Source organism: Molossus molossus, unplaced genomic scaffold (assembly GCF_014108415.1).
Source record: "Molossus molossus isolate mMolMol1 unplaced genomic scaffold, mMolMol1.p scaffold_m16_p_11, whole genome shotgun sequence".
Taxonomy (NCBI): domain Eukaryota; kingdom Metazoa; phylum Chordata; class Mammalia; order Chiroptera; family Molossidae; genus Molossus; species Molossus molossus.
The window spans coordinates 50,561,665-50,571,262 of NW_023425346.1; positions in this window are offsets into that span (position 1 = coordinate 50,561,665).

The window sequence follows — 9,598 nt, forward strand, 5'->3', positions numbered from 1 at the left end:
CAGGATCTTGACTTGGTTATCAAAACTTTTTCAGTAATCATTACTGCTTTCCTGAAAATCTAAGTTTTATATCATTACCCCAGTTTTTGGTTTGTTATATGTAAAGGTTTTGGGAGGGGTTTCTTTTTGTTTTTTTATTAATTTATTTTTGTTAGAGATGTTTTTCTATTTCCCCCATTGACATGTTCCTCTTGATCACCCACCCCCCAGCATTGTTGTCTATGTCCATGGTTACGCATACATGCATGTAAGTTCTGCGGTTTATCTCCTCCCTTCCCCACTGACCCCCTCTTCTGAGGTTTGTCAGTCTGTACCCTACTTCTATGACTCTGGGTCTATTTTGTTCATCAGCTTGTTTTGTTCATTATATTCCACAAATAAGTGAGATCATGTGATATTTGCCTTTCTCTGATTGGCTTGTTTCGCTTGGGATAATACTGTCCAGGTCCCTCCATGTCGTCTCAAAGGAAAAGAGATTTTTTTTCTTACATCTGCATAGTATTCCATTGTGTATATGTACCACACCTGTTTTATCCATTCATCTATTGATGGACACTTGGGCTGTTTCCAGATCTTAGCTATTGTAAATATGAACATGGGGATACATATATTCTTTCTGATTGGTGTTTCAGGCTTCTTAGGGTATATTCCTAGAAGTGGGATCACTGGGTCAAATGGCAGTTCAATTTTTAACTTTTTGAGGTAACACCATATTGTTTTCCACAGTGGCTGCACCAGTGGCTGCATTCCCACCAGCAATGTACTAGAGTCCTCTTTTCTTCACACCTTTGCTAGCACTTGTTGTTTGCTGATTTGTTGATGACAGCCATTCCGACAAGTGTGAGGTAATACTTCATTGTTGTTTTAATTTGCATCTCTCTAATGATTAGTGACAATTAGCATTTTTACATATGCCTCTTGGCCATTCATATGTCCTATTTGGAGAGGTGTTTCTTTAGGTCCTTTATTCATTTTGTAAGTGAATTCTTTTTCTTCTTTTGTTGAGTTGTATGAGTACTCTATATATTTTGGAAATTAACCCCTTATCTGATGTTGGCAATTATGCTCTCCCATATAGTGGGTTCCCTTTTCATTTTGATGGCTGTTTCTTTTGCTGTGCAGAAGTTTTTGAGTTTGGTGTAGTCCCATGTGTTCATATTTTCCTTTTTATCTCTTGCCTTAGACATGGTATCAGTGAAAATTCTGCTGTGTGTGATGTCTGAAATTTTGTTGCCTGCATTTTCTTCTAGGATTTTTATGGATTCACGAATCACATTTAAGTCTTTTATCCATGTTGAGTTTATTCTTGTGTATGGTGTACGTAGGTAGTCTAGCTTCATTTTTTTGCATGTAGCTGTCCAATTTTCCCAACACCATTTATTGAAGAGGTTGTCTTTACTTCACTGTATGCTCTTGCCACTTTTGTCAAATATTAATTGAGCATAATGACTTGGGTCAATTTCTGGGTTCTCTGCTCTGTTCCATTGATTTATATGCCGGTTCTTGTGCCAGTGCCAGGCTGTTTTGATTACAGTGGCTTTGTGTATAACCTGATATCCAGTACTGTGATCCCTCCTACTTTGTTCTTCTTTTTCAAGATTGCTGTAGCAACAATCGGGGGGTTTTGGTTCCATATATGTGAAATATGTTGTTGGTATTTTGATGGGGAATACATTGAATCTATAGATTGCTTTGAGTAGTATGGACATTTTAATGATGTTAATTCTTCCAATCCATGAACAAGGTATATGCATCCACTTTTTATATCTTCCTCTATTTTTCTTTTTTCGGTGATCTGTAGTATTCTGTGAAGAGGTCCTTTACTTCTTTGGTTAAGTTTATTCCTAGGTTTCTTAATTTTTTGCCACAGTGGTAAATGGGATTGCTTTTTTAGTTTCTGTTTCTGTGAGTTCATTGTTGGTGTATAAGAATGCTATTGATTTCTTGATGTTAATTTTGTATCCTGCTACTTTGCCAAATTCATTTATTAAATCTAATAGATTTTTTATGGAGTCTATCGGGTTTTTTATGTACAATATCATATCATCTGCAAATAATGACAGTTTCACTTCCTCTTTTCCAATTTGGATCCCTTTTATTTTTTCCTCCTGTCTAATTGCTGTAACTAAGACTTCCAGTACTATGTTGAATAAGAGTGGCGAAAGTGGCATCCTTGTCTTGTTCCTGTTCTTAAGGGAAAAGCTTTTAGTTTTTGCCCATTGGATATGATGTTGGCTGTAGGTTTTTCATATATAGCCTTTATTATGTTAAGATATGATCCCTCTATTCCCACATTGCTGAGCGTTTTTATCAGAAATGGGCGCTGGATTTTGTCAAATGCTTTTTCAGTTTCTATTGATATAATCATATGGTTTTTATCTTTCTTTTTGTTTATGTGGTGTATCACATTTACTGATTTGCAAATATTATACCATCCTTGCATTCCTGGGATGAATCCCATTTGGTCATGATGAATGATTTTTTTTGATATATTGCTAGATCCGATTTGCTAATATTTTGTTAAGAATTTTGGCATCTGTGTTCATCAGTGATACTGGCCTATAGTTTTCTTTCTTTGTAATGTCTTTATCCAGTTTTGGAATTAGGATTATGCTGGCCTCATAAAACAAGTTTGGAATCCTTCCATCTTCTTGGATTTTTTTTAATAGTTTGAGGAGAATGGGTGTTAGATCTTCTTTGAATGTTTGGTAAAACTCCCCTGTGAAGCCATCTGGGCCTGGGCTTTTGTTTGCTGGGAGAGTCTTGATTACATCTTCAATTTCCTTAGTTGTTATTGGCCTGTTCAAGTTTTCTATCTTTTGCTGGTTTAGTTTTGGGAGACTGGGTGCTTCTAGAAATTTGTCCATTCACCGAGATTGTCCAATTTGTTAGCATATAGTTCTTTAAGTTGTAGGGTTAGAAAGTCAATTAGGAATTTTTCTTTTTTTCTTGAGGTAGGCCTATAGTGCTATGAACTTACTTCTCAGGACTGCTTTTGCTGCGTCCCATAGATTTTGTGTTGTTGTGTGTTCATTTTCATTGGTTTCCAGGAAGTTTTTAATTTATTTCTTGATCTCCATGGTAACCCATTTGTTGTTTAATAACATGCTATTTAGCCTCCATGTGTGTTAATGTTTTTGAGTGTTTTTGTTGTAATTGATTTCTAGTTTCATGCCATTGTGATCTGAGAAGATGCTTGATATGATTTCAATCTTCTAGAATTTGTAGAGACTTACTTTGTGTCCTAACATGTGGTCTATCTTTGAAAAAGTCCCATGCGTACATGAGAAGAATGTATATTGTGCAGCTTTGGGGGGAAATGTTTCGTATATATCAATGAAGTCCAACTGATCTAGTTTGTCATTTAAGGACTCTGTGTCCTTGTTAATATTTTGTCTAGAAGATCTATCTGGTGGTGTCCGTGAGGTGATCAAATCACCCACTATGATTGTATTGCTATTGATCTCTCCCTTGAAGTCCTCCAGAAATTTTTTAATATATTTTGGTGCTCCTATATTTGGTGCATATATGTTTACCAGGGTTATATCCTCTTTTTGGATTGATCCTTTTAATATTATGTAGTGACCTTCTTTGTCTCTTATTATGGCTCTCATTTTGAAGTCTATGTTATCAGATATGAGTATTGCTACACCAACTTTTTCTTTTATTTCCATTTTCTTGAAAAATTTTTGCCATCCCTTCACTTTCATCCTGTGTGTGTCTTTTGTTGTGTTGTAGATCTCTTGTAGACAGCATATATATGGTTCATTTTTTCTGATCCAATCAGCAACCCTATGTGTTTTGATTGGAGCATTTAAGCCCTTTACATTTAAGGTTATTTTTGATAAATACTTATTAGTTGCCATTCTTATTTTATGTCTGTGTTCCTCTTTTTCTGTCTGTTTCTTCTCCTTCTTACAATAGCCCCTTCAGCATTTCTTGCAGTGCTGGTTTGGTGGTGGTAAATTCTTTTAGCTTTTTTTGGTCTGTGAAGCTCTTTATTTCTCCTTCAATTTTGAATGATAGTCTTGCTAAATAGAGTAGTCTTGGATTCAGACCCTTGCCTTTCATTATTTTGTGTACTTCATGACTCTCCCTTCTGGCCTACAGTGTTTCTATTGAGAAATCAGCTGACAGTCTAATGGGAGCTCCCTTGTAGGTAACTTTCTGTCTCTCTCTTGCTTTCTTTAAGATTCTTTCTTTGTTTTTAATGTTTGCCATTTTAATTATGATGTGTCTAGCTGTGGGTCTTTTTGGGTTCATCTTGCTTGGGACTCTGTGTTTCCTGGACTTGTGTGGCTTTTTCCTTCACCAATTTAGGGAAGTTTTCTGTAACTACTTCTTCAACCAGGTTCCCTATTCCTTTCCCTGGTTCTTCTTTTTCTGGTACCCCTATAATGCGAATGTTGTTATGTTTTGTATTGTCTCAAAGCCCCCTTAAACTTTCCTGATTTTTAATTTTTTTCCCCATTTGCTGCTCCATTTGGGTATTTTTCTCTACCTTATCTTTTAACTCACTGATTCAGTCTTCAGCTTCTTCTAATCTACTATTAAATCCTTCTAAGTTATTTTTCATAACAGCTATGTCATTCTTTATTTCCTCTTGATTTTTATTTATAGCTTCTACCTCTTTTTTTAAGCTGATGTAGTTCCCACTGAGCTCTTCATAATTCTTATTAAGTTGCTTGTAGTTCTCACTAAATTGTTTGAGCACCCTTAAAATCATTGCTTTGATATTTTTGTCTTTATTGATTTTAGAGAGAGAGGAAGGGAGAGGGAGAGAGAAATAGAAACATCTATGAGAGAGAAGATTAATTGGCTGTCTCCTTCATGCCCACTACTGGGGATCGGGCTCACAACCTGGGCATGTGCCTTGACCTGGAACCCAACCAGCAACCTCTTGGTGCATGGGTCAATGCTCAACCACTAAGCCACACTGGTCAGACATTTGCTTTGAATTCTTTATCTGACAATTTGCTTTCTTCCATTTCATGTAAGTTTTTTTTGGTGATTCCTCCTTTTCTTTCACTTGGGTGTTGTTTCTTTGTCTCACCATTTTAGCATTCTTGTAGTTCTAGGCCTGGTGAGGGATGTTGGAATGTGTAGGCAGGTCAGCGTGTATCAAATAAGGCTGCTGTGCCTCCCATATTGTTTTGGTGCGTGGCACCTCTTGCCTGCTGTGTGTCTGGGAGGATTGACAACTGTCAGCTTGTATTGGTCTGTTGTGTTAGGCATTCTTTGGTGCATGGGTCCAGTTGGTGTGCTGCTGGGTCCAGTGGGTCCCACTGGTGTGCTATGGGGTGCATTGTTGTGTGGTGGGGCTCAGCTCCTGATCAGTCGCTGGTAGGTGCGAGTGTCAGCTCCTGAACTGCACTGCTACTGCTGCTGCTGTTGCCAGGGAGTGTTCTCAGCTCCCAATCCTCTGCTGCTGTTGGGGGCTGAGGATGCTCAGTTCCTGGGACTTTGCTGCTAGGGGAGGGGCTCCACTTTAACTCTGCTGCTGCAGTTGTCAGGGGCAGGTCTTGGCTGCCAGAGTCTTGCTGTTGCTTGGGCTGGGGCACTGTTCCTTATCACCCTCTGCTAATGCCACTGGGGATGGGTCTCAGCTGCCCATCTGTGCTGCTGTTGCCTGGGGATGGATGTCCGCTCTAAAGCCTCTGCTGCTGGGGGTATGTCTCAGCTCCTGAGCCTCAGCTGCTATTGGATGTGGGACTCCACTCCTGCCTAGTCACTGCTGCTGTGGGTGAAGGTGCGAGGCTCTCGTGCTGGTGCTACTGCTGGGTTTGTTTGTTTGTTTTTTAAAGATAATTTGTATTGCTTTCTACTCTGACTATAAAAGTAAGATATATTTCATATATAAAATTTAGAAAAAGATATATTTACCTTTTTAAATGTTAAAAATAAACATTGAAACCAAACTCTCCCATAATCTTACCACCCTGACATAAACACTTTAATTTTCTAGTCCATGTCTTCCATGTGTTTTTCTATTAAGATTTTTACATATTTAATGTCATGTTTTATTTATAGTTTTCAACAGATATACTCTTATCTGTTATATCTTGAACATTTTTCCATGACATATAAGTATTCTTTAAAAACATCATTTGTAACTGATGCATAATATTCTATCCTATAATCATGTCATGAGTTGTTTATGCATCCTCTAATATTGTTAGCAATGTTTTGCTGTTTTAAAATGCTACAGTGAACATCTTTGATGAGCTAACTATGTGCCTCCCTTTTCATCTGGTGAATGATGGGGTAAAAAGTATTTCCTCTCCTGATAGACCTCTTTTGTCCATATTTTAATTTTCTTGCCAATACAGTCTTTGTGACACTCCCATACTGACACATTTTTCTGCAATTTGTCCTTGAAAATGATTCACTTACACTCTGAACTAAAGGTAAATAATGAAGTTATGCTCCCAGTCCTGGATAAGATTCACTTCAATTTGACCCAGTATTCCTGGCTCTGACCCTCTATCCAGTTAGGGGGACCTATATGTTACACAGGGCCTGATGTCTTTCCAGGGACAATTTAAAGAAAGCATAGTGCCCTTCTCTAAAAGATTACCCCTATTCTGGAGCTACCAGACCACCCAGATCTAGAAAGAGAGGCTCTGAAATTCACCATAGAAATTAAGAATATGTAAAGTAGAAACAAAGACTTTCCTCTGATTAATAACAAAAGATTAAGAAGAAAATTAATAACTGTCTTCGAGCATATGAAAGATGACTGTATAACATCTAGTTAATATTATGTATATGTTAGTGCTTGATTGAATCAAATTAAGCTGAAAATAAATGGTACAAATATCCGGTCTAACTTTTTTATTTTGCAGAGGAGGAAACTTAAGCCCAGAGAGGTTAGTTAATTCATAGAAATAGAACAATAATTAAGTGTACTTAATTTTATAACTTGACTAACCTTATTTGGTTTTCATTCCTTAGAGTAAAAGGAAACACAAACTTTGACATTTGCTTTTCTTTTTTTATAAATATATATTACACTAAAGAAGAAAATCATTTAATTAGGGTTCTTTTACATTTGTTCTTGAAACTCAAGGGCATTCACATATACTCAGTAGAAATAATAGAGATGAAATAAGGGACATTGAAGCCATCAATGCACAGAGTACTGAGACCCTACTGCATTCTCCATAATGAAAATAGCTAGTATTTATGTACCAACCACTTTACATGCCTGATCTCACTTAAAGCTCATATGATCTTTAAGGAACATGTTATTATTATTTCTATTTTACAGACAAGAAGAATGACTCCAAAAAAGAGTTGAGAAGTCTCAGGAAGTAGTGGAGCCAGCATTAGAATCTAGATCTTTCTAACTTGAACCACTATGCCCTAATCACAGAACTATACTGCCTCCTAACTGTCAAGCCTCTCCAATATTGTAAATTCCTTCAGGACAAAAAAATAAGAAATGTGTGTTATCTTTCCCTTGCGATGCATCTAACATCTGACCTGTGTACCTGGGGTGTGGAGAGGAAAAGGGGTGGAGCCGAAGATGCTGGGAAGATATAATCAAACTGTGTTTCATAAAAATGCACCTGGGTACTTCTGGAGAAATTCCAGATTTTTTAATTCACACCTGATTTTGAAACTTTAGGACATGTGCATTGTGATAAAACAAATAACCTTAATCAATCAACAAGTATACTGAAGTCCAGACTACATGGCTTGTCAGAGAAAAATATAATACAAATGACCAAATTCTATAGAATGTTTGAGACATAATAAGAATTAAGCCTGAAAGAAAAAGGAAAAAAAGGAATCTCAGGGCATGTAATATTGTGATATAATATTGTGGTCTTCATCCTTGGCTCCTGGCAAGAGTTCTTAAAACCTCTGTAATTTCCTAATCAATAAAGGTTCTAGGAGCATTTTGTTTTCATATTTAGTTTTTTAACTCAGTTCCTGACACAGAAGTCCTAAATGCCTTGGAATATTTTGGGTGATGGGAACATCTTTTGTTCTAATGAGGTGATTCTTGGTAAGCTCCTGGATGTCTTCAGAATGGGGCTGATTATCAGAAAGACCAAGCCATGATTAGAAGCTTGAAACTTCCTATCCTCTGTGAGAGAAGGAAGGCTGCAGATTGATTTAATCATCAATCATACATACATGAAGAAGGCTTCAAAAAAAAATCCCTGAACTGCAGGGTTCTGGGAGCTTCTGGGTTGATGAACACATCACAGGATGTGAGGGTGGTGCACCCCAATTCCACAGAGACAGAAGCTCCTGCACTTGGGACCTTTCAGATCTCACCCTATATATCACTTCATCTGGCTGTTCATTTGTTTCTTTTAGCATATCCTTTATTATATAGTAAACCAATTAAGTACAAGTTAGTATTTTCCTGAGTTCCATGAGCCATTCTAGCAAATTATTGAACCTGATGGGAACACAATTTATAACCAGTCAGTCAGAAATACAAATGACAACCTGGGACTTGTAACTGGTGTCTGCAGGAGGGACAATCTTATGGGACTAAACCCTTAACTTGTGGGATCTGACACTAACTCTAGATAAATCATGTCAGAACTGAATTAATTTGTAGGACAACCAAATGGTGTCCGAGAATTAGTTGGTGAGGGGGAAAAAATACTTTTGGGAATTCTAGTGGCTAGTGGCTAAAAGCATAGGACTTAAAATTCACAGACTTAGGTCAAATTCCAGTTGGGCCACTTCGTAGCCATATGATCTTAGAAAGTCATGGCCTCGATTCCTCATATGTAAAGTGGGGATGAAAATAGCCCATGCAATAAGTTGCTCATATCTCACACAACGTGTGAGTTTCCACACCTTTAAAATAGAAATGATTTAATGAATCTCCATTTCACATTTGTTATAAGGGGCTGAGTAAATGTTTGTTGGATCACCCAAAATGGATCATTGAATATATGTTTGATATGTTTACATGGATCGATTTTACTTCATAGCATGAGTGCCACCAGAACTTTGTTTTAGAAATTAGCATAGTATTCCTCCTTAGTGCACAGTTCTTTTATTATAACCTATATCAGTATAAACTACAAAGTATCATTGAAGAGTCTTCAAGAATTATAATTGTCAAGCCAGTCAATGATGGGAAGCCCTTTGGCTATCTCGCACTAATACTGAGCAAGCCTACCAGGATATTATTTTCTTTTATCTAAATTTCAGCTACAAACTTGCTTTCATTTTAGTTTTTAATTTTCCATAAAGCTCTATTCAAATGTTTACATGGTGATTGTGGGAAAATAATGAAACCTGAGATTCTCTCTTTGAGCTATGTAGTATTACCCCAGCTGTTAGTATGAAAAACTTATATAAAAAATAGACAAAGATGGTTAAGAAACTCATGCATGTTGTCACAAAACCAGCAGGACCAAAGCCTGAAATAAAATTATATTATGCCTAAAAGAAATGAAAAAGCAAAAAACAACTGCCATATTGATCAACTAATCCCACTGTGTAAACAAATATTACAAAAAATATATATTTGCAGGAATAATCTAGGAGGCTTTATCAAAGACTACATGAAAAATATAGTGGAAAATAGCTTAAAACAATTACCGAAAAACCTTTTGACTAC